Source organism: Pistacia vera, unplaced genomic scaffold (genome assembly GCF_008641045.1).
Source record: "Pistacia vera cultivar Batoury unplaced genomic scaffold, PisVer_v2 Contig106, whole genome shotgun sequence".
Lineage (NCBI taxonomy): Eukaryota > Viridiplantae > Streptophyta > Magnoliopsida > Sapindales > Anacardiaceae > Pistacia > Pistacia vera.
In genome coordinates this window covers 77547-92829 of record NW_022195093.1, presented here as the reverse complement: position 1 = coordinate 92829, position 15283 = coordinate 77547, and positions in this window count along the sequence as shown.

The following is a 15283-nucleotide window of genomic DNA, read 5'->3' as shown; positions in this document are numbered from 1 at the left end:
GAGCTTTTTAGGGAATGAGGTTCACAGAAAAAGACCTAAGGGCGTGCCCTTCTTCGCTCTGTAGATTTACCAGGGATAGCTTGCTTCCCAAGAGGATGATCGACCTCCTTGTAACTCTCAGGACGAAGCCCAATATCAAGACAGTGATCGCCTAATTTTTAGTGGTAGACTGCCCTACCACGTACAATGTCATCCTTGAAAGGCTGATCTTGGACGATTTAAGTGCAGTCACATTGGTGTGCTGCCAAGCAATGAGGTTTCCAACTCCTAGGAGGGTTACAACGATCAAGAGCTACAGGAAAGGATCTCGGGGAATGTTACAACCGAGCCATACATACAGCATAAAAGTGGCTGCTCCCGAGAACAATGGGTATAGCAGAATCCAGGCCAAACCCTGGTCCATTAGAGGATACTATAGATCCTCGCATCCATAGAGAAGAACCCACAGCAGGGCCAATAGAAGAGCTGCGAGAAATAAGTGTCAGCGAGAAAGATCTAACTCGCATACTGAAAATTGATAACAGTTTGAGCGGAGAAATGGCCGATAATTTGGTAGGGCTCTTTAGGAAAAACCTCGACGTTTTTACATGGGTGCATGCAGATATGGTAGGGATAAGCCCCGAGGTAATGTGCCAAAGGTTGAACCTCGACTCTAAAGCTTATCCCATAAGGTAGAAAAGAAGGTCTATGGATGCATAGCACTCACAAGAGCTCAAGGATGAAGTTGACAAACTCCTGAAAATCAACTTCATTAAAGAAGTCAAGTACCGAGACTGGCTTGTCGACCCGGTCCTAGTCAAGAAGTTGAATGGCAAATGGTGGACTTGCGTCGACTTCATAGATTTAAATATAGCATGTCCCAAAGACAACTTTCCACTACCACAGATTGACCAACTAATAGATGCGACAGCCAGGAACACACTACTTAGCTTCATGGATGCATATTCGGGATATAACAAAATCTCGATGTACCAGCCCGATGAAAAACATACCTCCTTTATTACTGATCGTGAAATTTATTGTTACATGGTTATGCCATTTGGCCTCAAGAATGCTGGGGTAACCTACCAACGTTTGGTAAACAAGATGTTCACCAACCAAGCTCGCACCAAGATCTTTTCACCTAGAATGCCTCAACGGTGAAGTGATACTGCAAGCTTGGAACGCTGAGCATTTGTGAAGTTTGTTTAGAATTTATACATCGCTTCAAAGATCATGACCTACGCGATAATATTCCAAAAAGAAAACTCGGAGTCAAGAGTCTGGAAGAGGTAGCTTATCTCAAAAAGCCACGCCAAAATCCAGCTCTTTAAGGATGAAACATCCTAAATCGGCGAAGTTAAACTTGAAAATTTTTGAGAAAAAACGTGTCGAAGGAAACCAGCCTTAAGCCGGTGACCAAAACTTGAAACGGACAATTGACTTGGAATCGAAGTTGCTTGTCGCAAAAGATTTCCTCGCACACATCCAAAAAAGCTCTTCAAATAATGAGTTACCCATAATTTAGAGCGAATTCGGGTCTTCTATTACAAGTCCAACTAGGACAAATGAAATAACTTCGTAGAGATATAACAATCTTTGCTCGATAAGGACAAGTTGAAAAATTTTCTTTTCATGGATAGAATTCTATTACATTCTAAGAAAAAAGAAAAGAAAGGAAAAAAAATGATGATGTTTTAATTAGCTAGGGGAGTGGGGGGATCATCCTTGATCGGTCGAAGGGGCTCATCATCGACAGGAAGAGACAGTTCTTCAGCGGGAGGGATGACAATAGTTTCTCCAAGGTTGAGAGCCTCGCTCGGGGGAAATGTGGTCAAGGGAGTTGGATCCTCGACTTCCAACTTGAGCCCGATCCCTTATTCGCCTTCCTCGACCTTTTCTTGGCCTTTGCCATCGTCCTTAAAGTCATCCGAGTACACGTAGGCATTCCTTAGGCTTCAACCTTCATCCTTTCGACTTCCTTCTGATAAGCTCGCAGAAGGAAAGAGAAGTCGATCGAAGGGTGGGCTTCTTATAGCTTCTATACAAAGAAGACTGACTCTACCAAGTCTGAGTAGTGATGGCCTCTTTCAGCTCCTAAATTTGAAGTCTGAGCTACTCGGCCTCAACTTCAGCCTTTCGTCGACCTTTTGCCTCCTAGACAAGGTCGAGCAAGGACTGCTTAATTTGACCTCCCAGTCCGAGGCAACTTTTTAAGTAGAGGAAAGCTTGGAATTTAACTTGTTATTAGCACCTCACTATTGTGCCAAATTCTTCTTAGCTTCCACTGCCTTAGCTTCAGCCTTCGCTCGAGCAACCTCACTCGTGTTGAGCTTGTCAAAGAACTCCCTTTTCTTGACCCCAAAGGTCGTCATTTCTCCTCTAAGCCGTTTGAGCTCAGCCTACTTGGCCTCTTTTTCTTTCTCTGCACCCTCAGCCCTAGCCAATGCATCCTCTTTCACCGTCTCTGCCAATTGTCATCCTTTATGAGTGCCCTCCAAGGTGACATAGCACTCATCATAAAGAAGCATACTAGCCATGTTAGCCTAAAAGGGATAAAATGGAGAGTCATCATGCAAGTAAAAAAGAAAAGAAGTGAACTATCGATACCTTCACCGCGTAGTTGCATACCAAGGCCATCATCTCGATTGGAGTAGCATCTCTAACTGCTGTGAAGGTTCACGGGGTGATTTTGTCCTTAGCCATTGCGGCCCAACACTAATAGCACATTGACTGTAGCTTGAGCCGCTTCATCTTCTTTCTCACTTTTCAGCCAGGACAAGCTAGATTTAAACCCCCCCCCACTCCTTCTCCTGACAATGCAAGCCTTGCCCACAGGAGCGGACAAAAACTTAAACAAGACAAAGACAAAAGCTAAAAATAAAAAAAAAACATAAAAAAAGAAAAAAAAAAAAAAGCCAAAAAAAAACTAAAACACAAAAAATTTAAAAAAGCACAAAAAAAACAAAGACAAAATCATATTAAACAAACAAAAAAAATAATAAAAAATAAAAAAAATAAAAAAACATAAAAATAAAAAAAAAAAAAATATTTTAATAACAAAAATAAAAAAAAGAAAAAAAACATACAAACAACAAACTAAAAAAAAGACAAAAACAAGCAAACAGAAGAAAGAAAGAAAAAATTAATAAAAAAAAAAAACAAAAAATAATTAAAAAACAACAAAAAAAAAAAAAAAATTATTAAAAAAAACAATAAATAAAATAACAAATATAAAAAAAAAAAAAAAAAAAAAAGTGAAAAAAATATAAAAGAAAAAAAAAAGAAAAAAAAAAAAAAAAAAAATTATCAAAAAAAAAAAAAAAAAAAAAGAAATCTAAAAAAAAAAAATATAAACACAAAAGAGAGAGAAAAAAAAAATCAAAAAAAAAAAACAAAAAAAAAAAAAAAAAACAAAAAAACAAAAGAAAATAAAAAAAAACGAAAAAGAGAAAAAAATATAAAAAAAAAAAAAAAAAAAAAAAAAAAACAAAAAAAAAAAAAACAAAAAACAAAAAAGAAAAACACAAAAACAAAAAAAAAAAAAATAAAACACAAATAAAAAGAAAAAGAAAAAATCACAAGAAAAAAATAAAAAAAAAAATAAGAAAAAAAGAGAGAAAAATTTTAAGAAAAAAAAAAAAACATAAAAAAAAATATAATACACAAAAAAAAAAAAAAAAAAATAAAATAAAAAATATAAAAAAAATATAAAAAAAAAAGAACAAAAAAAAAAAAAACAAACAAAAAAAAAAAAAAATAAACAATATAAAAAGAGAAAAAAAAAAAAAAAAAAAATATGAAAAAAAAAAGAGAAAAAAAAAAAAAAAACAATAAAACAAAATAAAAAAAAAAAAAAGAAGGAAAAAAAAAAACACAAATAAAAAAAAAATAAAAGAAAAAAACACAAATAAAAAAGAGAAATTTTAAAGAAAAAAAACCCCAAAAACAAAAAAATAAAAAAAAAAAAAAAAAACAATAATAAAAAAAACAAAAACAAAAAAGAAAAAAAAGAATAAAGAAAAAATAAAAAACAAAAAAAAAGAAAAAAACAAAAATAAATCAATTATATCAAGGAACGGTAGGAAAAGCCTGTCACGTTGGGGTCAAAGCTTAGCGAGATGATTTACTTAGAGACCTCGGAAGTTGAATCCCCAAGGACTGTCAAGCTCGCGAGCGAATCGAACATGTGATCGATTGGGTGACTGTTGAAAGAAGACATGGTTATAGCTCGCTTCTGGGTACCTGGAATAGAAGCGAACATGTGTCAGAGCTCAAAAAACTTGACAATCATTTTACACTTGCTTTCAATTCAAACACCCAGGATAGCTTGTGCCATATGACAAATGCACAAGACCTACCCGGGGTTCCAATGGCCACAGCGTTAAGCCCTCTTTAAACCTTGGACTGCCGGAGATGCATTCAAAAGCCCTACTAAAGCCCTAGAACATTCAATGTGGCCATGACAATAGCCATCCTTTGACATGAAAGTTGGAAAAATGGATAAAGAAAGGGAAAAGAACCTTACCGAAATAAAAGAAGTACAGAAACTCACCGGAAATAGCACTATGACGACGATGAAAAAGCAACAGCAAAGTGAACAAAGGCGTCAGAAAACTTTCATGGACTAAATGAGCATTATGACGACTTTGCCACCTTTTATAGTGGTTTGCATGGAAGACGAAAGGGCGGGGTTTAATCGTAGCCGTTGATCGTAGCCGTTGATCTACAGTGAATCTTGACCCTTCATTCGTGGAGCAATCTCGGCCCTTAGACATGGCCACGTGTCATCCATTTGCGTGGGGCGACAAACCGTTAGACTATTGCATTGATAACCGTCGCCACACGTCGTCTTGGCTTCGCTCGTGGACAGGTGTAGATGCCCACACGCGACGAAGCGTGACTAACAAAGGCTGCCGCATTTAATGCGACATGATCGCATAGAAATTACGCATTTGCCCTAACTTTTCATATTCTGAGTTCGATAGGTATCGCAAGAAGTAAACAAGTGTGAAGCACGTTGACCAGACATAAGGTTGACCCTAGGAGCTCGGTTGAACCTACATCCGGAAACCTATTGTTAATGGCGAGCTTGGTATCAAATCGTGCAATAGTTTTCGAAGCTCGAAACAAGCATCGAACAGTAGAGGGCAGATGTTGTGTGTAATTTTTCCACCAAGCTCGGGCTACCACAAGGATGTGTAGCTCAACCTAGGATGAGTCCGACTCCACCGGTTGTTCGACCCAACATAAGCTCATCGACATATAGCTCGACCAAGCACAAGCCAATCGCGAACAACCTGAATGATCAATCAATTAATTCCTAGATAACTTCAAATCCCATATATTGCGGGAATGACTAGATCAACAACAATCTCTATGTAATAACAGCGCCCAATCGCGAGAATATCAGAATTACAGTTCAAATCAATTGTAATCCCTTTATTTTCGCTCTTTCCTTTGTATAAACCTTGTAGATAAACCCCCTCAAATGATGGAAAAAGGGTTATAAAATTTTCACAGAATTCTCATTGTAAGCTGTTACAACAAATACAAAAATTAGTGGGTGTAGGCTTAAGAGTTTACCTCGTCGAACCACTTTAAAAACTCTCATTGCCATTTACTTTATTGCATTCAATACTTGTCAATCGATGATTATCAGTAATCATGCGCACATCCATTCCGATCCCGCCAAGGTCGATCAGAATTCTCTAGTTGGTCTATATATATATGTTCAGCTTTAATCTAGCAAATGAAATAACACTGACACTACACACTACTGTAATATATTGAAGCTTCAGTATGAAATTTAGGTAAGAAGTATGAATCTCAATCAATCAATTAAATGGTGCACTTGACACTTCACTATAACTTCCTCCTTTTGTCTCTTTTTTACCTTAGTATAACTTTTCGTTCTTCTAAGTTTACTAAGATTTGTTCACATCTATTTCAATCCAAGTTCAGTTTCAGGGTGAAGATTCTCAAACAAGTTAAATTTGCAGCTATTATCTATTTCATACTGTATATTACTTTAACTTCTCACAATGTCCATAGATGGTAATGATTCCAAATACATTTTTATTTTATTTTATACAGAGAAATGATATTAGCATATTCTCTAACACAAAGAATTGTATGTCGATTGCAATAAAACAGGAACCTTCAATGAATTTAAAACGCAAATCAACCTAAATGCTAATGCCTAATTTGGTTCACATTTTATGTCATAAATTTAAGAGAAAAATAAAAAGTTAGCAAAATTTGAAGAAAAAGAAAGGTATTTTAAAATACCTCATTGGGAAATTAAACCAAACTTTGGGTGGGAAAAGTCGTTTACTCTTCAATAAGTGTACCGGCCCTCCAGGATCGAACCTGGGACCAAGGCAACATGATACCCAAAACATGGACACCACACCACCGAGTCAACAGAGGGCTGGCAGTGAGGACTGTCACATCTTTTTCTTTTGTACTATTTCTTATTCTTTGGTATTAATTATTAATTTAAAAAAAATAAAAAAAAAAACAAAAAATAAAAAAAAACAACCAAATAGATTAATTCACATTCATAATGTTTTTATAATTGGGTTGTTAAACCGACTCCCCATGCAACCAAAATGAATTATTGAATAAATGATTAATTAATAATTTTTAAAAAATCTAAAATATTTAGTTGGCCCGCATCGGTCACCCATCATTGACTGGTGGTCAATACCGACCAAAGATTGTGCGTTGGTGCCACCTCTGGCCCTACTGAGATAATAATATCCCGATATACGGGGTCTTGGTTGGATAAACAGATTCCGTTGGTTATTTTGGTCGTGAAAGGAAACGAAAGATTTTGTCGCCTTCTACAACCGAATTCAAAGCCTAAATCCAATGATTCAACCATATTCCTATAGATCGGCTTGTTCTGATCCTACCGAGATCGGATGTGTTGCTAATGAGGGTAACCTTTGACCATCGTTGACCGATTGCCATTTTAATTGTTTTTTTTTTTCAAATTTATGAATAAATTGTCAAATTATTTATTCAATAAATTAAATAATTATTTAAGTTCATTTGTAATTTGAAATATTATAAAAATCATATTATTTTTAAAGTTGATTTTGCATGTGTTGAATGTACCCACATATTATTCTTCAATTACAAAAGAAATTTATATTAAAATCTAATTCATTATATAAATAATTCAATTTAATTTTTTTATAAAAATAACTAAAATTGGATTGACTGGTTGGTGTAGGCCATTGGAATAACGACAGTGGAAGTTGATAGTAAACATAAATAAAAACAAATTTCTAAGGTATAAGTAATATTATTCAACTCATGAATAAATAAAATAAATCATCTGAATGCATAAACATATCAAATAAAATTGTCCCCCTTATTAATCCATTCAAAACAAAATAAAATAAACTAACAGAACCAAGAAAGTAACCTTAAGATATATAATGTGTTTCCAACAGCCCCATGCTTCAAAAGAGATAAAAATAAGGTAAAGTGGAGCAAGCCTTAGCTTAGGAGGGCACCTGAATAATTCATCCTAATCATGAAGGTTTAATTCTGTTTTTAAATTCAAGTACGAAATCCTCTATAGTGACCACCTCGTTTTTGCAGACTTTCCTCCACATAATTTAATAAGTATAATTGCAAAAGTATATTTCTTCTCTTCAAGGCTTTTAACCTATTAATAGATATCCATATAACAAGGATCCAAAACTAAATCTGGTTCAAATAAAGGGGGATCAAACACCAAATTCGGTTCAAATAAAGTGGGATCACACTGCATAATCGGAAAATCCTGCATATCTTGGTCAAAGAATTCGGAACCAAACCTCAAATAGGGGAATGTGTCATGCTTTTTCCCATGGTTCAAACAGAGCACAAGTTTGAGCAGCTCGTTTAAAGTAAAGGAGTGACAAGATGTGATGTAATACATGTTCTGGCAAATGAGATATTCTATCCACCCTCTCAATAGTCAGTACTCTCTTCTTTATTGGTCAAATTTACCTGAAACAATAAATTATATTTATATTCTGAGCCAATTATTTGAAACAATACAAGATAATATGAAATCAAGACAGAAAACACATACAATGCACAAACAGTAAAGGGAAAGAAAATATCCGCGATTTGCTCTAATTCACCCAATTAACAAACTAAGTTTAACATCAATATAATTGCAATACTGTCTGACTTCTCTCGTTACAATGAAAATTATTTGCTCTATGATTTGCTATCACTTTCATACAAGAGATAAACCTAATATTACAAGGATTTTTATTTTTAAGCCTAAACTTAATAGTGAATTAATAATTTAAAGAAATCATTCGCAAAAAATTTTGAACCCTAAAATTAAATTTGATTCACCCAAAATTAATAACTTAGAGCCTGCCCCTCAAGATTCCCCATTGCACTAGCTGAAAAAAGAGAGATCCAATTTTTTCTGTTCAAAACAGAGAGAGATCCGACATTTATCTTTTTCTTTATCAACAGAAAGTGAAGTAACCAAAGATTATATAGGGATTCCGAGATTTTACCATCAACCATCGCTGGTAAAAGGTGGTACGTTAGCATCACCTACGGCCCTACAAGGTTCATAATATCCTGATATACAGGAATCTGGTAGGATAATGGGATTTTCAAAAATCAAATTACCAAACAGTTCGTTGTTGTAGTTCAAGAATTAAGTGACATATCCCAAACGCACTCTTAGTTTCTAAAAAGTTTCAAATTTATATTTTTTATGTAAATAACAATATATTATTCAAACATGAAACATCATCAAGTTTCCATTTAGTATCGGTAGGCAGTTTAATAATTAATTCCATTGAGTACTTTAAAAAAGATTGATAGAGATATGTGTCATCTCTATACTTAAAATTTGATAATATTAGGTTGAGTAAACAACTTTTTCCCACCCAAGATTTACCTTAATGACACTTTTCCACCCAAAAAATTTTAAAATACTACTTTCTCATCCAAAGTTAATATTTCGTTACTATTTTAATCGATTTTGGTGGCAAAAATTCTCTCCGTCACTACTATTTGAATCTCTTGTCTCTTCTTTACAAAACTCCTCTCACTCTGACACCTGATTTTTCGCTGATTGTCGACTGCAATGCTAGTGTTTTCTATTCTTAGCTAATTTCTGACTATGAATATTCAATAAGTCACCACTATTCGATCTATCGGCTTCTATTTTACAAAACCCTTCTTACCTTGACTTCTGGTAACTCGCCAAACACTAGCTAGGAAAGTAAAGTGTATTTGGGTATTAAAGGAATATAAACTTTGGGTGGAAAAGTGATATTTTGAATTTTTTTGAGTGAAAAAGTGTCATTAAGGCAAACCTTGGGTGGGAAAAAGTCGTTTACTCTATTAGGTTCCAATAATAGTTATAGAGTACGATTATAGGTACAAAATTAGCATATAAATTTACTGTAGAAAATTGATGTGAGAAGAATAAACTAATTTGTAAATATATTTAATATTGAATTAGATTGGATGAATTGCACCATAAAATTTTATTATAATTCGTATGAGAGTTTTTTATAGCATATTGAAACTTAGATTCTTTTCCACAGAATAGATTGATTATATTGGATATTTCAAACTTTAAATTCATTTTAATGTATTAGAATTAATATCTTTGTGGATTGGATTAGTTTGATGCATTGAATTTATTGCACTATAACCATTCCCTTTCATCCTAACTTAATTGGATTATGTTTTACAATAATTATAAAAAGAAAATTAAAAATGATAATCTTTAAAGATAAGTAGTATAAATTTTATGTTGATCCAATTCACTTAACAGCAAGTTGTAGGAAAAACACATAAACCTCACTTTTGGTTCATTTTGTTTTGAGTAATGGAATTTTTGACTTGATGGTTTTGTATTCAATCAAAGCATCCACTTGGACAATGATATTACGTTTAAAACATATACAACTAGAGGTGAGCATGGGTAAAGTATAGAATTGAAATTGAAGGATATCCATCCGTTGATTCTGGGTAGGAACCAAAATTGACCACATTAGGATCTGGTTTCGGTTCTGGAAAATTAGAATTGGGAATTCTCGGGTTCGGTTCTGGTTTCTGCAGTGTTGGAATCAGAACCGGAATTGAGGTCCAAGTACCCAGGTAGGAATGAGATTGAATTATAATTTTTGTAAACTGTTAGGGGTGTATTTGTCATTTTGAGATATATATATTTCATTTAAATATATCATATGAAATTATTTCACTTCCAAATTAAAATTATGAACCATAAATTATAATATCATTACATGAAATAACTTCAATGGTATTTATGTAATCATACAAGGTCAACTAAAAAAATTCAAATAAATAAAGAGTATTACTGTACTAGTATACATACGTAATTGTCAGTAATGGGTATATGTGTCAATTAGTGGGAGATCCACCTATCCTTTCTTGAAATGAAAAAAGAATAATCCCAATATATAAAAGAAAATAATAACATGAATAAAACTTTTGATATAAAAAAGGATGACGAAATGGACTGTACAGTATTTGTTCAAATTCATTGGCATCTAATCTCTAAAGCTAATTAGGAATGGTTTTTTAGTACATTAATACACTTGATTTAAAGGAAATCTGAGAAATTATTTCAGATTCTCATCTCATTTATGATAATGTAACATATTTGTGCAGCCAAAATATTTCCTTAATTAATTATTATCATTATTATTTTTCCTCAATAAAAAAAGAAAAAAAAAAAGGAAATTATGGCTAGGTTGTCAATAATGTATATCAATCCTCACCCTCACCATCATAAATTACAAAAAAAAATGGAAAAAAATATTAATGCTGAAACAAAAAATGTTAAAAGATATAATTAACACAGATTCTCTTAAAATATCATAACAATAAAAAAAAAGAAGGTATTTTAAAATACCTCTTTTTGATACACTTAATTAGCTTCTTCCTCCATCATCTTCCCCTCCATGTTTATTTTTTGTTTCCTTCTCTTTAGGATGTCACGCAACTTGAACCCGTGTGCTTGATGCCAAACAGCACATGGCATGGAGCCACCGAGGTAACAAGGAAGATTGACGAGATTTTTCTCATTTGGCTCTCTTTTAAACTCATCTCAAGAGATTTTGATATAAATATTACAGTATTAATCAAGGGTAATTAAGGCAAGTATCATATTATATCACTAATTCAAAAGAGAAATTTGTTGTATTCATTATTGTTGTTTTGGTTTCTCTCATAAACTTGTTAATTAAACCAACACTCAAATTATTTCTTTTTATACCATGATTTCATGATCTGAAATATTAGTTTTCTCTTATTGAGTTAAGATCCTCTCATAATATTATCGATAATATTCGATTTATATCTTGTTTGATACTTCGATATTGTCATCTTGTTTGACCCTTCGATATTACATTATTAATTAAGGCAAGAATCATGTTATATAACTAATTCAAAAGACAAATTTGTTGTATTCATTATTGTTGTTTTTGTTTCTCTCACAAATTTGTTAACTAAAACAACATTAAATTATTTCGTTTATATCTGAAAAATTATTTTATATAAAATTTTATTTATCATAAATAAACACATTTCATTTATATAAACACATTTCTATGACATTATGTAGCGACCAATTATAAGAAAAGAAATGTTAATCCAACGTAAGTAATGCTAATGCCAATCAACTAGAAATTAATTGTTGTCAGGCTAGGAGATAATGCTAATGCCATAATTTAGCTCTCATTTAATGGCATAAATTTGTTTAAAAATAATACCATCAAACAAAAAGATAACCCAAAGTATATTAAGTGAAAAATAAAAACTTAGAAAAAAATGAACTAAAAATTTTATGCGGATGGCTGGCAACCAACAGTTTCGATGCCCTAATGTTTTGATGGCTTGCCTAGCCTACATGTTGGAAAATTTCATAATTATGGTTTAACATGAATTATATTTTGATTTAATCAAACCGAGTAAACACATAGTCCAATAAGACATTCTAATGGGCTTTGTGATTGTTTATTTTGAAAGTTTTATATGCTTCTTATTTAATTGATATAAGTTATAACGATGTAAGTGTAAGCTACATAATTTATTGAGTCCGTAATGAGAGGGTCTAATAAATTATTATTAAAAGGGCTAAGTCTCATTTCCAAACGCACAATAAATTAATCCCATTTCAAAATATCATCATTTTGCGCGTTACTGGAAAGGAAGATAAGTCCATACGATCGACAATCGATCAATTCCAGATTTTAGAAAAAGCTTTTTGCATCGGACTATGGCACAATCAAGTTTGCCTTATTGCTAATTTATTATTCAGTTCTTCATAAACTAATATGTGTATCTTGGATTGTCATTGAATTGAAACTATAAATTGGTTTTGTGGTTAAATGATTGAGATTGCATAAATTAAATTTATGTTATTAATCTTATGCTACAAACATGAAACAAAATAAAAATGATAAAAAACGGAATTAGAAAAATTTTAGAAAATAAAATTGTGAAGATTTTATAATTACATATTTATTAAGTTATAATATTCTCATATTAATAAATTTAGCTTGGTCTCACTATTATGACTATAATGAGGTTTTATTGTATTTGTAAGGCTAAAAACATATTTTTGTAATTAACTATTATAATTATTATTTTTCTTAAAAAAATAAAATAAAATGAAATTACCACTAACTTTTCACCTGTATATATCAATCCCCACTATCACTATTCATACATTTGAAAAAAAATGGAAATACATATTAATGTTGAGACACAAAAGGTTGCGAAAAAGGTATATCAATCCTCATCATCACTATTCATTAAAAAAAAAAAAGGAAAACAAATATTGATGTTGAAACAGAAAAGGTTACAAAAACGAAAAAAGGTATTTTGGAGTTCCTCGATTTTTTTAATCTTCGGTCTTCTTCTTCATATTCTCCATTTATTTATTTATTTTTTCTGGTGTGTCAAACTTCAACATTGGACCTTAAGGCCCAAACCACAAGGCATGAGCCACAAAGGTAGCAAGGTATATTGACAACAAATATTTTATTTGCCTTTATTATTGGAGACTTTTCCCCCGGGGACACACCCTAAAACACAAAATAGTTGGACCCCACCAACTCAGCAATTAGCTACTGTGAAGTTGGACCTACTCCCATGAGTTTTTGCTGTTAGTTTCGATGGAAGACTAGAGTTGACCAGAAAAATTACCATAATACCCTTGATGGTTCCTCCACCTTGTGTGATCACTATGTGCCCATAGATTTTATTATTTAACTATTTTACCCCTAAGTTTCATCTGAAGAATTCAATGTTTTCTTTAAAAAAAAAAAAAAACAAAAACTTTATAAAAAAAAAAAAAAAATAAAAAAAAAAAAAAAAAAAAAAAAAAAAAATTAAAAGTAAAAAAAAAAGAAAAAAAAAAAAAAAAAAAAAAAAAAAAAGGTACTTTAGAATACCTCTATTTTTTTTAAATCTTCATCTCTTTTTTTCATCCCCTCGACTTTTTTTATTTTTATATTAATTTTTTGGTGTGTCAACACTTGAACCTTCGACCTCAAGGCCCAAACCACAAGGTCTGAACAGCAAAGGTCGTAGGGTGTGTTGACAACAAAAAATTTATTTGTCTTTATTTATTTGCAGGCTCTTCATCCGGGGACACCTCAAACCTCTGTTTTAAAACCGAACCGGACTGACTGATCTAATCAATTTGACCGGGACCCAACCTTAACTCCAATACAAGTTAACATAAAAATCGAAAATAACGTACAACCCGCTTTAACCCGATAACAAACCAGTGAAACAGTATAAAACTGTCGACTCGATCGGTCTGGAGCTTAAACCGATTCATTATTTTGGGGTTAATTTGATCCCTAATTTCTAAACCAGATTTGCAGCACCTTTTCATTCTCCATCTCATTAAGCCAACAAGCATTCTCCACTTCATTTCAATACCATTTTCATCTCCAAAGACCAACTTGTATCTTCTATTTTTATTTTTTATTCTTCTTTACTTACTCTAAAATTTACTGTGTAAAAAAGAAGAAGTAAGGGGAGAGGAAGGAAGAAGAAAGAGAAGAGGAGACGAAGAAGAACAGAGGAAGGAAGAAGATTAGAAGAAATAAAAGAGGAGATGAAGAGAAAGAGGAAGGAAGATGAAAGAGAAGAGAAAAAAGTTACTGAGAAAGAGGGGAAGGGACAAAAGAAAGAAGAAAGTGAGGCGGACAAAAAAATATTAATGGAGAGAGAGAGAAAAAGGAGAAGGATGAAAGCGCTGGGGAGAGAGAAAAAAAGGAGAAAGATGAAAGTGATGGGAGGAGAGAAAAATAATTAATAATAAAAGTTGTTGGTTATTTCAAACTTGTAAGGACTCATGGTTAAATTTTAGGGGTGTATTTGTAGGTTTATAAACTTATAAGGACTGATAAATTATTCAAAGATTTATCTGTTATATATCGGTTAGACAAGTCAACCCGGGAATCGATCCCTTGACTGGGTCAAGAAGTAGTTCGGTTTTTAAAACAATGTCTAAAACACGAAAAAGTTGGGACCCCCACCAATTCAGCAATTAGCTATTTAGAAGGCTTTTTTTTTTTTTTCAAAAAAAAACAAAAAATCAAAAACCATATAAAAAAATAATAAGAATTTATTAAGAGAATTAGTTGTATTTCTTTTACCATTTTACTTTTTAAACAAAAAAATATATAATCAAAACTAAAAAATAAATATAAATTTTAAAATTACTTTTTCTCACAAATTGAAAAATAAAAAATATTTGAATTTTTTTTTTAATAAAAATAGGAATCATAGTGGTGATCGAATTGCTGCTACAATCTCAAAAATTAATTGCAACAGCTGTTTGAGATCATTGTTGTAAACTCATATTGCAACTACTAGGATTTGTATACATCTATTTCAATTCGAGTTCAGTTTTTCAAATAAGTTGAATTTGCGGCTGATAGAGAATTCTTTTGTACTCAAACATCTTTTATTACAATATATACTTCATATTGTATATTACTTCAGCTTCTCATAATGTTTATAGACGGTGATGATTCCAAATATATATTTTATTTTATATGAAGAAATGATATTTGCATATTCTCAAATATAAAAAGTTGTATGTCGATCACAAATGAATAAGAACCTTCAATGAATTTAAAACGCAAATCAACCTACATATTATTTGTTGTCACGTCAAAGAGAATGCTAATGCTAATGCTAATGCCTAATTTGGTTCACATTTTATGTCATAAAATTAAGTGAAAAATAAAAAGTTGGAACATTTTGAAGA